The following is a 14043-nucleotide window of genomic DNA, read 5'->3' on the forward strand; positions in this document are numbered from 1 at the left end:
GGCTGCGTCGATTGTTGCTAGGGGGTCGTCTCTGTCCCTCTGGTGGTCGCGCAGATGAAGGCAGTAGTCTTCCTCTGTTTAGTTTGCAGTGTTTCTCCTCCTTATTTGGTCATGTTAGTTTTTCTTAAGATAGGGCAGTGGGTTATCGGGTTGGCAATTGTACTGTTTACACAAAGTTCTCTCAACCGTATATCCGAGCCATCAACAGGCAGGATGACTCAAGGTTTTTACTGCCGCTGGAGCAACTCCTATTGTTCCATTCTTAATATAGCCATGAAAAATAATGAACAAACATTTCTTATACATCACACATGCTATGGGGAATCATATGTCCTTAGAAACAAAGACTGTCCTGGTAACCTTACAGCTTATTCAGACAGTTTATGGTCCTGAAACGTAGGACCAAATTGAGGTCAAGGTGTGGGACTCTGCTACTAAAAATGACAAGGTTTTTGGTGGGATTGCTCGGCACCTGACGAGCAGTCTCTGAGGCCTTAAAGAGCCATGTGGGACCACAATCAGAAACGTGTGCTTTGCCAGACAGTGAGGGAGCTGCAGGCTCATTTACTGATCCGCCTGCTACGCCATCGGCCCCCCCCGCTCCTGCTGCCATCACAGGCGTTTGCTGTTATGCCCCCTGGTGACCTGGATGTTCCTTTTGATCCACGCCCTATAGGTCCTGAAAAGGAGCTGGATCTGTTTCCCTTTGATCCAGGAGGAATAGGATACGCAGGGCCCGAAGGCTGAGTTGCTTAACAGCTTAAAGCTAGACATATTGTTCCCGTGACTAGCCTTGGAACTCTCCGGTGTTTGTAATCAAGAAAAGGAATGGAAAATGGTGACTTTTATATGACCTGAGAAAAACGAATGAAGTCATGGAAGATATGGGAGCACTTCAACCAGGATTACCATCTCCAACGATGCTCCCCCAGTCAGGGACATGAATAGTAATAGACTTAAAGGATTGTTAATTAAACCCTTGCTAGAATTCAGAAAACTTTGCTATGTTTATGTTTTAATTGATACCTTTTCTGTTTGTACATATGTATAGGCGTACTCGGGTTTCTTATGAATATGTAAAAGCGATGTTCTATATCTATATGAAGTTTGGTGGTTGTGTTTGCGTGTTGGTAGAGCGTAGACTCCCCGTGCACCCAGTGCTGTTTACTTGCCTTTTATAAATATTACTAAATTCAGATTGAGTTGTATCTTCACTTATAACACTGGGCAGTGTAATGGGTAAAGTGGGTAAAGCCTTGTTTGTTCATTAAATGTTGCTGATGGGAGGTTTCAATGGTTGGTTGCTTATACCCCCAATATTCTGTTGAAGGAAAAAAACAAGTATGGGAACTTCCTGTTAAGTTAAAAATTGCAGTAGAAACCAGCTCCAAGTAAGGGCAAAATGGCATTCCCCCTCGCGTGAGAACACACATACCGCAGCAAAGTCATGACCCCAACGCAGAGGAAGACAACGATCTTCAACCCCACGATAATCTTCATCCCCACGACCACCAGAGGACTGACGAAGACCCTCTAGCAACAGGCCACCTAGTCATTGAAGACACCAGGCTGTGCCACTAAACCCGGAACTACTAGGCTATAAACCGAGACTATGGCAAGCTTAGGTGTGTGCCGTTGGCAGAGCAGGAGACTCCCCGGCCGCCCAGTGCTGTTTTACTCATCGCTGCTTGCTGAATTGCTCAAATAAATTGAAATTTGATTTACCTTACCCACGATGTGTTGGGAATGATTTCTACCAGAACTAATTTATAACAGGTACCCCCATTCCAATGCCTAACAACCCTTTTGGTAAAGAAGTTATTCCTAATATCCAGCCTAAACCTCCCCTTGTTGTGTAATGACTGCATGGACACGAGCGTTCTTTGATGATCAGTGACTGCTGCTACTTCGTTGGTGACATAACTACATTATCTCTTACTAAGGGCCTAAATTCATCTTTCATATTGAGGGCATAACTTCATTATCCTCCTGCATCATCATACTGAGGACAGGCTCCCTTCTTATGCTATTTGCACCGTAGCAGTCCTTTTCCACTAACTATTCATTGGTCAACAACTTTGCCTGACAATAGCAACCACCCAGCAACTTTCATGCATTAACGGCTGGAGAACAATCCATTTGAGGTGGCAAGGCGTCTCCTCAATCACCCTTCTTTGTTCCTTCTGAACTCTTTACATTCCTGATGGCCTCATCCTTAAGAGTCCGATGTTATCACCAACCATGGGGCTTGTCGACCCCCATGTCCACACTCCCACATCTCCCCCATCTTTATTAACTTAAAAAAGCGCGATTAACACAAATTAAGAAAGCAAGATTAACACAAACTAAAACACAGAGAAGAACTACCAGGCATACTAAATCTATCTTTAACAAACTTTGAAACCACATCCCTGGGAGAGGCAGGCAGTGAGTGCTGCCCAGCTGCAGGGGGGCTCTGCCTGCCCCTCCAACTTCTGGAGTCCTTGTCTGTGGGTGCTGCATATGCCAGCGGGACCCTCCCATACGGTGTTTTTGGTTTGAGCTGGAGTCCAAACTGTGGAGGAGAGTGCTGTGATCATGTTAAGGCAGATGATGGAGCCGCTGGATGGACCCATCGTGCTGGCACCCATCTAGGACCGGCTCCTGTTAAAACACAAGCACAGCCTAGGCCCCAAGTTACTGACTTGCAGAGAACAGACTCCATCCTATTCTGAAGCACTACTTTAGGTAGGGAGGAAATTTCTTCCTGTAATGCCGAAAGAGCATCGGCTGTGGCGTTTTCAATAATTTCTAATGTGGCTGAGATATTTACGATAGCTTTTTCTAGTTCACTTATTTCCAGGGATGAAATCAACCACCTTACAAAACTATGGAATCCCATGGGTCTCATCATGAGGGGGTTATTCGAAACAGTACGTATTTGTCTGGACTGTTTCCGGAGGTGGTTCAGTGAATATACCCCTTCGAGGGCTAAGATAGCCCCCAATACAATGGCCCTTCCAATTTAAGGGTAAGCTTTTTCTAGCACGCCCATTTCCACATAGCCAATAGAATCCTTTTTGTAGCTTGCAAATTTGCACGAGAGAATTGAGGCCATGAGATCCTGAGTTCGTATCCTTTTTATCAGCACATATTGTGATACCTACACCACAGTCTCTAATTTTGCTAAAATTAAAAGTTCCTACGTATTCTGCCATACTACAGTTGTCAGGTTCCTGGGCTAAATAACTAAGTGGACCTGTACCTACGCATGGGGTTTTATTGTTTAAGCATCTGGTGTATACGTGAACATTTTTGCGTGGGTGTAGTTCAAATCTCTCCCCTAGATGTTCACGATCATCCTTGCCAAATCGACATGTTCCATTTCTTGGGTGCGCAAAGGTCAATGTCCAATTCATAATTCTAGGTTGCCTCTAGGCAGCAGTGTGCACACCCAACAGTCAGAAAGGTTGAAACTATCACTCACTGCCTGGGTGAGTTTCACATAGGTATTGTGCACCCACTGTTCGGTTTCCGTGACCAATAATACCGTTAAGACCGTGAGGAATGTAACCTTCCAGGTCACACCTGAGTAACCTTCCATGGGGTCTTGGGTGCCTTTTTCACTCTGGTGTGATGGATCCAGCCATTCTGTTCCTTGATTCTGATCGCTGTGAAAGAGGTAAGGAGTACCTAGAAAGGTCCTTCCCACTGTGGTTTCAAGGTCTTCTCTGCAAGAGACTTTACATACACGTAATCTCCAGGTTGTATATTGTACACTGGTCCATCTAACCCTCCACCCGGAGTTCCACTCACATGCTTTCCAATTTCATTAAGCTGTTTACTGAAGACCACCATATAGGAGGTCATATTTTCATCCCCAGCTTGCATGGATATTCCTCTTTGTATTACATATGATCATCCATATAAGATTTCAAAGGGGCTTAACCCTTCCTTTGCCCTTGGTCTAGTTCGTATACGCAAAAGGGCTAAAGGAAGAGACTGAGGCCAGGCCAAATTTGCGTCTTGTCCCAATTTCACAATTTGTTGTTTGATTAAGTGGTTCATTTTTTCTACTTGGCCACTCGACTGAGGGTGATATGTGGTATGAAGTAATTTGTTGTACCACTTTTGCCCCTTTCAGAGGATATAGTTGCTGAAACTCCAAAACGAGGTATTATTTCTTATATCTTAATTAGCTCCCGAGCCTTGGCTTTTCTAGTTGGGAATGCTTCTGGCCATCCTGAAAAGGTGTCAGTTAATAACAGTCAATACTGATACCTCCCTTTTCTTGGGAGTTCAAAAAAAAAAAAAAAATTTGCCACTGTTTGGAGCTTGATTACTTTTATACCTGCCTAACAATGGTATACAAATTAGGCCCTATCAATTTTCTATTTAAAAACTCTTATACTACTTCAGCTCCCCAGCATGTTTTATTATGTTCTCCAATTACCATTCAATTTAATATGGTATCACAGTTCTCCCATCATTTATTTACATTAAACCTGCAGGTAACATTTTCCGTTTACATCTTAGAATATTCTACTTCATTTTCTAAAACTTTTGTTAATGCCTGGTTTTCTGTTCCTGGTACTAGTGCCAGAATTTGACTCTCAGATGCCCGTTCTGCCACCCCTTTAGCTCCTGCGTCAGCCAATCTATTTCCCTTTTCAATATCAGTATCCCCTAGTTGATGTCCTTTAATGTCAACTTTAGTAGGCAGGTATACTGCTTGGAGTAATTTCAGTATCTCTTCTGCATGTTTAACTGAGGAAGATAAAAGTCCTCTCTCCTTCCAAATTGCCCTGTGTGCGTGCACCACACCAAAGGCATATTTCAAATCTGTCCAAATGTTTGCCAGCTCAAAAGCTCTTATCAAGGCAATGATATCCACCTTTTGGGCTGATGTTTGTTACCGCATATCCTGTGAGGCAAAGTCCCTGGCGGACGAAGCTGCTGCCATCTATATGCCAGTCCTCCGCATCTTCTAGGGGTGTATCCTTTAGGTCCGGTCAGCTGGAGTATACCGTGTCCATGGTCTTGATGCAATCATGAATGGGTAATCTGGAAACTCTGTTACTAAGGAAAGAGGCTGGGTTCACAGTATTAGTGCCGAAAAAAAATTTAGTAAACTAATAGTCCATTATACACATTCCTTTTCTTCTTCGTATTGCAACAGTGTCCCCTTTTCCCAAAGGGGACTTTCAAGCTTCAAGATCACAGGCTAGTTGTTTCCCAAATATGGTGGGGTTATTCTTGAACCCCTGTGGTAACACTGTCCAAGTAAGCTGAGTTTTCCGTCCCCTATTAGGATTTTCCCATTCAAAGGCAAAGAGTTTCTTCTGGCTTTCAGTTGCCACAGGCAGGCAGAAAAAGGCATCCTTTAAATCTAGTACCATGAACCAAACTTGACTGTTTTTTTCATTTTGTAATTCCAATCATTTTTCCCAATTTAAATTTCAAGCATTGCAAAAAATGCCTTTTCCTGTTGGCCAGCTGCTCCTATTACATTTACTGACTAATTAACACAGAGAAAGAAGCTCCCTTAACCAACAAAAAATTCAAACCTCTTTCTTCGTTTCCTAGCTTTATTTCAACCAGTGGACCTGCTAGGCTAGATGCCCCAGGTCCCCATCATTCCTGACTGTTGTAAGTTTATCCTGCAGCCTAAGACAATTTCTTTCTGATATCAAGGGCCGATTGCCCTAGAAAGAGGCTAGCCAATTGCCTCTGTTTGTTTTCTGAAGCCAAGTCCAAATTTTTTGTATGTTTTTTTTCTTTTTTTTTTTGCTCTTCATTGTATTTCAAAGTTGGTCCAAAAATTCAAAAATTCCATAGGGGTTTCTTTTGGACCTTGTTGGAACGGATTCTCAATTCCCAATAGCCAATTTAACCAGATTTTGGTATTTACATAATTTCTGGGGTGATTAGGGTCTCAGTGAGGGGGTCGGTCAGGGGAATGCAGTCGTTGACAGTTCCCTGAGCGGTCCCATTGGCAATCTGAGCTCACACAGGAACTCAGGTTGTTTTAAGAGTTAGCTGCTTTTCTGTTTCCATGACAACATCATGGTCCCTCTGCCCCAGAGGGCTCACACCCGTGATTTAGAGATCTCAGCCTTCGGGTTGAGGCAGAACTATTAACATTCCTACATCCTCTTTCTCTGCTCATTCAACTTCAGCTCTGTTAAATACTACATGCCACACAACCTTTAACACCTTCAACAATCCTTTTAACACTTCCTTTATCTTTCTCCAGCCTGTACTTTTCTAATGCCAGCACCAAAGGCTCAGTCAGGGGCCAACTTAATTCCATACCTTTTCCCTCCAAGATGCTGAAACAACATATCAGTATACAACATTTCATCCTGTTTTCCTTCTCTCCTCAAAAACATTAATAGCAAGACACTGTTATAGTCGATTGATCCATAAAGTGGCCATTTAGCTTATATAGTGGCCACCATTCATTGCAATACTTAGTGAAAGTCCTCTTGCTTTCTGTGCCCTCATTTCTAACAATATCCTTCCAATGTGCCAATATGCACCCAAGGAGGCTTTATTTAAAACGTCTTTGTTTTGGATATTACCCATTTCCTTGATTTCCCATTCCCTTTTATTTATTTATTTATTACTATTCCTTATTAGTTACTGTCCCTTGTTTCAATTTCCACGCAAACCTTTTTATTGCAGGTTTTTACTATCTTTTCCTAATTTTCTTCCCAAATGTCCCAATTCTCTGGGATTAAACTCTTCTTTCCACATACAAACTTTACTATTTCAGATTATTAATGAGCCCCGTTCCAATCATAAATCCACAGGACTTCGGGAAAACACCTGAAGCACTCAGCCTTCTGTCTTGTAGACAAACAATACCACCTTTTCCACAAAATTTACATTTCAACAGGACCGAATTTCAAGCCGAATGCTAATTTTTCTCATGCACTTTGTTAGTAAGCCCACACAAAACGAGGAATCACTTCTGTGTATCCGTCAATATGGGGGTTTAAAAGGTATTGAGGCCTAAATAAATTCGCTCTCCCCCTTCTTACCAAATTCCCAGGGCTCAAGCCCGAACCACCAAAGTGACTCTCCGTTCTACCGCTTTAATAATCAGTCAGCCCCCCTCCCCCGTGTTATAAATTAGTTTGGTAAAAATCATTCCCGACACATCGTGGGTAAGGTAGACCGAATTTTAATTTATTTGAGCAATTCAGCAAGCAGCGATAAATAAATCAGCGCTGGGCGGCCGGGGAGTCTCCTGCTCCGCCAACGGCGCACCCCCTAAGCCCACCAGAGTCTCGATTTATAGTCTTGTGGTTCCGGGTTTTTAGTGGCACATCCTGGTGTCTTCTTACACTGCAAGGCCTGTTGCTAGGGGGTCTTCGTCAGTCCTCTGGTGGTTGTGAGGATGAAGATCGTCGTCTTCCTCTGCGTTGGGGTCGTGACTTTGCTGCTGATATGTGTGTTCCCACGCAAGGGGGGGGGAATGCCATTGTGCCCCTTCCTCTTTTTTTTTTTGGAGCTGGTTTCTACTGCAATTGTTAACTTAACAGGAAATTCCTATACTTGTTTTTTTCCTTCAACAGGATATTGGGGGTATAAGCAGTTAATCGTTGAAAACCTTCCCATCAGCAATATTTAATGAACAAACAAGGCTTTACCCATTACAATCCCCCCTTTTTCTCTGTATCATTTTGTTCATTAAATCTATTTAGTTCTAATTGACTCAGGATTAATGTTTCCTCTAGTAGGGGTCTATCATTTATCGATTCGTACTTTGTCCTCATAAGCATCAGGTGAGCAGCCTCCAGTCTCCCTTTAACAATAGCTATGACTTTGTTAAGGATACAAGGACCAAACGTTAGTCCTAGGGTTAATAAAATCAGCGGGCCAGCTATTGTTGACAACAGAGTGGTGAGCCACGGCGAGTGATTATACCAGGACTCGTACCAGCTTTGTTGGGCCTCCCGCTCTCTTTTTCTCTTTTCCAATCCTTCTCGAAGTTTGGTCATGGTATCCCTCACAATTCCAGTATGGTCAGCATATACACAACATTCCTCCTTGAGTGCGGCGCACAACCCTCCTTGTTGTAAATACAATAAATCTAGTCCTCTGCGATTCTGTAATACTACTTCGGATAACGATCTTACAGATTTTTCTAAAGCACTGATAGATTTTTCAATTCTGGCTAAATCTTCATCCACAGCCGCTCTCAGAGAGGTGATCTCTTTTCCTTGTTTGATTAATGAGGCAACCCCTGTGCCTACCCCTGCACCCCCCCAAATTATTAGGGTAGCCACGGTCAATGTGGAAATTGGTTCCCGTTTTGTCAAATGGTGTTCTTGATTGATCTGATTGTCATACATAAAACTCTCTGGGTGGTAGAGTATCTTTGGAATAATTATTACTTGAACACAGAATTCTACAGACTCATCGAACAAGTCCAGGGATAGACAAGGGGTAACTCCCGTCTTTGAACATACCCACCTCGCATTCTCTGCAGGTAATAACCATTTCGCTGGTTTTTTTATACTTCCGACATTAGTTTGATTTGCACACAAGTGCATTTTATCGGGCGGGACTTGTCCCACGCATCTCCCCTTCCCAGTTACTTGGGTCATCGTTATGCCCTGACCCTCTTCCCCCACATACATTGCAAGGGATTAGATCCATTTATCCGCCGGGCCTTCTCATTGACCCCTACAGCTTCATAAAAGGGCGGCCTTACCCCATAACAGAGCCAGCACCGCTCAGTCAGATTAGGGCTGGTGGCGTTTAACAGCTGGTAGCTTACCTGCATTAATTTCCACAGGGAATTTTTCCCGTTGTCGTTCTCGAAACTCTGGACAGTAGGGTCATTATTAACAGTGACATTCCTGGTATTATTCTTGATACCCTCTCTATCCAAACTTGGGTTCAATACCGGGTTGGGTCCCATCGATTCAGGTTCCGGTGGTACAACCTCCTTTTTTATAAATATTAAACCTCCTCTATCGGCTCCAGGTTCCCAATATCTCACACCCCACGTTTTCCCTGTAAACCAGGCTGGGTCAGTTGGATTCGTTATATTAACATACAGTTGTTCACAATCTCCATAGGGCATTCGGATCCCTCCGCTCCAGTCTCGGCTCGGAGGCCTACATCCATAGGGTCCATATCCTACAGTTAGGAACTTATCCCTCCCTGCTCCAGGACTCCAATCTGAAGCAATTGTTTCACAACCCCAATAAGCACAATAGTAGGAGTTGGGATAATTGCAGTATCCCCTTCCTGGGTTCGAGCTAGGGCAGAAGTAGAAACCTATTTGGTTCAGACATGGACTTATGGGTGCCAGTTGACAAAGGGATGTGAGAAAACTGGGTGCACCCGCCGTAGTTACTTGTTTAATGATAGTTTGGTCCTCCCACCTAATTAAACTCCACCTAAAGGGCTGGTGCAAATATCCCCCGTCAGCTCCGGCTGGACAGGGGATATTCAGTAAGAGAGGTAGCACCAACATACACCAGAAGGGCAACGTCCATTTATAATTCTGGGGAGGTTGTTTCGAGTCACGGTGGGTACCAGGGCAGTTCATTCGGCCAGATCCCATTATCCAAAATAGAGGTGGGTACCACATAATCCGCCCCACCATTGTACCCCTCTGCCTCGCCCGCCTACTTGGTTGCCTCAAGCAGCGGGGTTTACTTTCTTCACGGCAGCAAGAGTAATCTTCAGGGGCCTAGGTACCGTCTTTCCTGTTCCAGCCACTCCCAGTCCCAGTTACTCACTCCTCCTTAGGCACGTTACCCTACTGATGTATGGGGTTTGGCACATTAAGGAATTTCCCCTCCCCTACTTCCCAGTTCCCATTTACAATGAACCTGTTTATTCCTTAGAGAGGGTTATGAGTCATACGATCGCGAATTCGCCCATCAGTCCCTTTTTGCAGGATCAGCTTCAAATCTCCAGGTCGGCTGGTCACTCTCCACCGCTCCTCTGGTATTGGTCCTTTAACTCGGCTGGCGTGAGTCCATCCTTTCTCTGCTGTCCGGATAGCTGTGTCTGTGGTAAGTAGAACAAGGTAGGGTCCTTCCCAACGAGGAGTTAAGGAGGCCTCTTTCCAGGATTTTATCAGAACCTGGTCTCCTGGTTTGATCCTGTGTATGGCCATCTCTAGAGGGGGGCGTTGTACCACTAATCCTTTTTCACGCAGCTGCCTCCTCCTAATCATAAGTGGTACTACATATGATTGTATTTGGGACTCTTCCAGCTGAGGGTGATCGGTTGGGAGCTCTAAATCATATGGCATCCCGTATAACATCTCAAAAGGGGAGATTCCTACATCTGCTCGGGGCTGGGTTCTTAGGTTTAGTAAAGCCAATGGAAGGCATTTTACCCATGAGGTTTTTGTTTCTATCATCAACTTGGTTAATTGTTTTTTTATTTCCCCATTCATCCTCTCTACCTTTCCCGAACTTTGTGGATGCCACGGGGTGTGATATTCCCATTTGGTCCCCAGAGAGGAGAGAGTGTTTCTGGCTAATTTTGAGACAAAATGCGGCCCCCTGTCGGAGTCTATTACCTCGATCGATCCATATCGAGGGATTATGTTCTCCAACAGTATCTTTACCACCGTCTGAGCTGTAGCTCGGGCTACTGGAAAGGCTTCCACGAAATGAGTTAGGTGGTCAACCATTACCAGTAAGTATTTATATCGTCCCACCTTTGGCAGCTCTGTGAAATCTATTTGAATTCTAGCAAATGGTCTATGGGCTAATTCTCTTCCCCCTAAAGGCCTCTCTCTTAGTTGTTGCTTATTTACTCTTTGGCAGATCATACATTCATTAACTATTCTCTTAGCGATATTGTATATACCAATACACATATACTTCGTAGCAAATTGGTCCACCAGCGCTTGAGTTCCCCAGTGAGTTTTTTCGTGGAAGTTCTGCATAACCCTCAGGGCCAAAGATTTCGGGAGAACCTCTCGGCCATCAGGGAGTTCCCATTTACCTTCAGTTATTTCCTTCACACCCATTTGAGTTAATTTGTCTTTCTCTTGCACAGTGAAGCTGAGGATGAAATGTTGTTCCCCATGGAGATGGCAGTAGCTATATCGAGGGTTGTTACATCTACAGTGCACTGCCTCTGTTCCATAATCCTTCCAACAATCATAACAGGGGAACTCGGTTAAATCCTTCCCACAAGATGGGCAATCTTTCTGATTCTCCTTGGTATATATCATCATCAGCGCTGCCCTTTTAGCTTCCTGATCAGCTAGGTTGTTTCCCCTAACTAGTGGATTCAATCCCTTTTGATGTCCTCTCAAATGTACTACTGCTATTCCTATTGGCCCTCTCAAAGCCTGCAAAATTTCAGTGATCAATTCCTGATGAATCAATCCCTTACCTTGAGAGTTTATTAGGCCCCTTTCTTCCCAAATTTTTCCAAAAGTATGCACTACCCCAAAAGCATACTTGGAATCAGTATATATGGTTCCAATTTTACCTTTTAACATTTGTAGGGCCCTTAATACTGCATATAGTTCGCATGCTTGGGCCGACCAACTGGGACTCAGAGGTCCTGACTCTATTACAAAGAAGTTTTCTCCATTGATAATTGCATATCCTGACTTCCTTTTTCCCTCGACCACCCTGGACGAACCATCCACAAACAGCTTCTCCCCTTCGGCCAGTTCCTCCTCCTCTAGATCTGGCCTAATTTTTGTCTGTTCTTCTATATTACGCAAGCAGTCGTGGGATATGTCTCCTTTTGGTTCCCCATATAAGAATTGCGCCGGGTTTTGTAGAGCTGTCGTTTCAAGCTCCAATTTAGGTGAGGAGATTAAGATGCCTTCATATTTCAGGAGCCGTGCATCAGTTATCCATTTGTCAGCCTTTTGCTGCAGGATCCCCCTTATATTGTGAGGTGACAATACTCTTAATTCGCCCCCAAAGGTGATTTTATGTGCTTCTTCCACCAAGAGCGCAGCCGCAACCACTGCCTGGAGACAGGTGGGCCATCCCCTACTCACAGGGTCTAAAAGTTTAGAAAGATATCCCACGGGTTTCTTTTTTCCCGCCCAGTCTTGAGTTAAGACCCCGAATGCTGTCCCCTCCTCTGTGTTAATAAATAGATAAAAGGGTCTCTTCACATCGGGTAAATTTAACACGGGAGCGTTCACTAAATCCATTTTTAAGTCTATCAGGCTTTGCTCATCGCTTTGGCTCCATTTCATTAATCCTTCCCCAACCAGTTTCTGATACAAAAACTTCACCTTACTACTATAATTTTCAATCCATTGCCGACAATATCCTAACAATCCCAGCAGCTGCCTAACTTGTCTTTTGCTTTTTGGCGCTTGTAGTGACAAAATCCCATTTACTTGTTCGGGGTCTAGTTTCTTAGTGCCTTTACTTAGCCAATGTCCTAAATATTTCACCTCTTCCTCCGTAAATTGTAATTTTGACTTTGATACTTTTAGTCCCTTTAAGCTCAAGAAGTTTAGTAGCTTGATACTTTCTGTTCTGACTGCCTCCTGACTCTCTCCTGCTAACAACAAATCATCCACATATTGGACTAAGGTTACTTCAGGATTCGGTTCATAGTTCTCTAATACTTGTTCTAATGCCTGACCAAATAGATTTGGTGATTCCGTGAATCCTTGGGGAAGCACAGTCCATCTTAATTGTTGTTTCCGATGGGTTACAGGGTCTTCCCACTCGAAAGCAAAATAATCCCTGCATTCCCTTTTTAAAGGACATGCCCAAAACGCATCTTTTAGGTCTATGACACTATACCATCTCTGCACTGGGGACAGCTGGCTTAGCAAAGTATGTGGGTTAGCTACTACAGGAAATCTGGTTATTGTTCTTTTATTGACTTCTCTCAAATCTTGGACTAGTCGATAAGAGCCATCCGGTTTCTCGATAGGTAATATAGGAGTGTTATGAGGTGACATGCAAGGCTCCAGTAATCCCTGTTGTAGTAACCTCTTGATTACTGGGTGCAGCCCCTCCCTGCCTTCTTGAGACATTGGGTATTGTTTTACCCTGATAGGAGTCTCAGGATTCCTGATAGTGACTTCAAAGGGACTAATATTTAAGCGGCTTACTGATTCGGGGGAATACCATACCTCGGGATTTACTTTTGCCTCATCCTCTACTGTGAGGGCATATAATTTAACTTCAATCCCTTTATTTTTCACCTCCAAATTAATTTTTTTTCTTAACCATTAAGTCTCTTCCCAACAGGTTATATTCAGCTTCTGGTACTAATAAAAAGGATCCTGTGCAACTTTGGGCTGGGGTCTCTATTTCCACCCCTTTTATTACTGAGACCCTAAAGGGCTCTCCTTTTGCTCCTATCACCTGTAATTTCTCCGAGGAAGGTTGACATCCCCGGGGTACCATTTGGACAGTCGATCTTTCTGCCCCAGAGTCCACAAGGAACTCCACTTCTTGATGCTGGGGACCTAACTTCAATTTTATCAAGGGCTCCGTTATACCAGAAGTCCCCAGCAGATGGAGCCCCTGACTCCCCTAATCTTCTTTAAACATTCGCTCGTCTTGTAAGCGTTTTCTGCAGTCCTTTTTCACATGTCCCTTCTTTTGGCAATAAAAACATTCTATCTGTCTTAGATCCCTCTGATCCCTCTGGCTCCTCGGGGGTCTTTTTCGTGGTAGCGGAACACCCATCGGGCGAGGGGGGGACCCTTTTTGTCCTTCCCGGACCGCTGCCACTAGAATCCTGGCCTGCCTTTTTGAGTCTCTTCTTCTCTGCGCGCATATACCTTCTGAGCTTCTCTCAGCAGTTCATCCATCCCTCTATCCTGCCAATCCTCTAATTTTTCTAATTTCCGCCTGATATCCCCCCATGATTTTGCCACAAATTGCGTTTTTAACAGGGCCTGTCCCACCGGTGTACCAGGGTCCAGTCCCGAATAAAGCTGGAGATTCTTCCTTAATCTCTCCAGCCATTCTGTGGGAGTTTCATCCTTCTTCTGATATTCACTAAAGGCCTTATTTATATTTTGTCCTCTAGGGACTGACTCCCTTATACCTTGTACAATAATAGTCCTTAAATCCT

At 44.0% G+C, this 14043-nt stretch overlaps 1 pseudogene; it reads right to left on the minus strand.

Moving 5' to 3' along the window:
* Positions 1–8914, minus strand: part of LOC136789479 (syncytin-2-like) — a 120911-nt pseudogene extending 111997 nt beyond the window's left edge.
* Positions 8915–14043: the final 5129 nt, after the last annotated feature.

The sequence above is a fragment of the Anser cygnoides genome, unplaced genomic scaffold (genome assembly GCF_040182565.1).
Source record: "Anser cygnoides isolate HZ-2024a breed goose unplaced genomic scaffold, Taihu_goose_T2T_genome scaffold_50_1, whole genome shotgun sequence".
In the NCBI taxonomy this organism is placed as follows: Eukaryota; Metazoa; Chordata; class Aves; order Anseriformes; family Anatidae; genus Anser; species Anser cygnoides.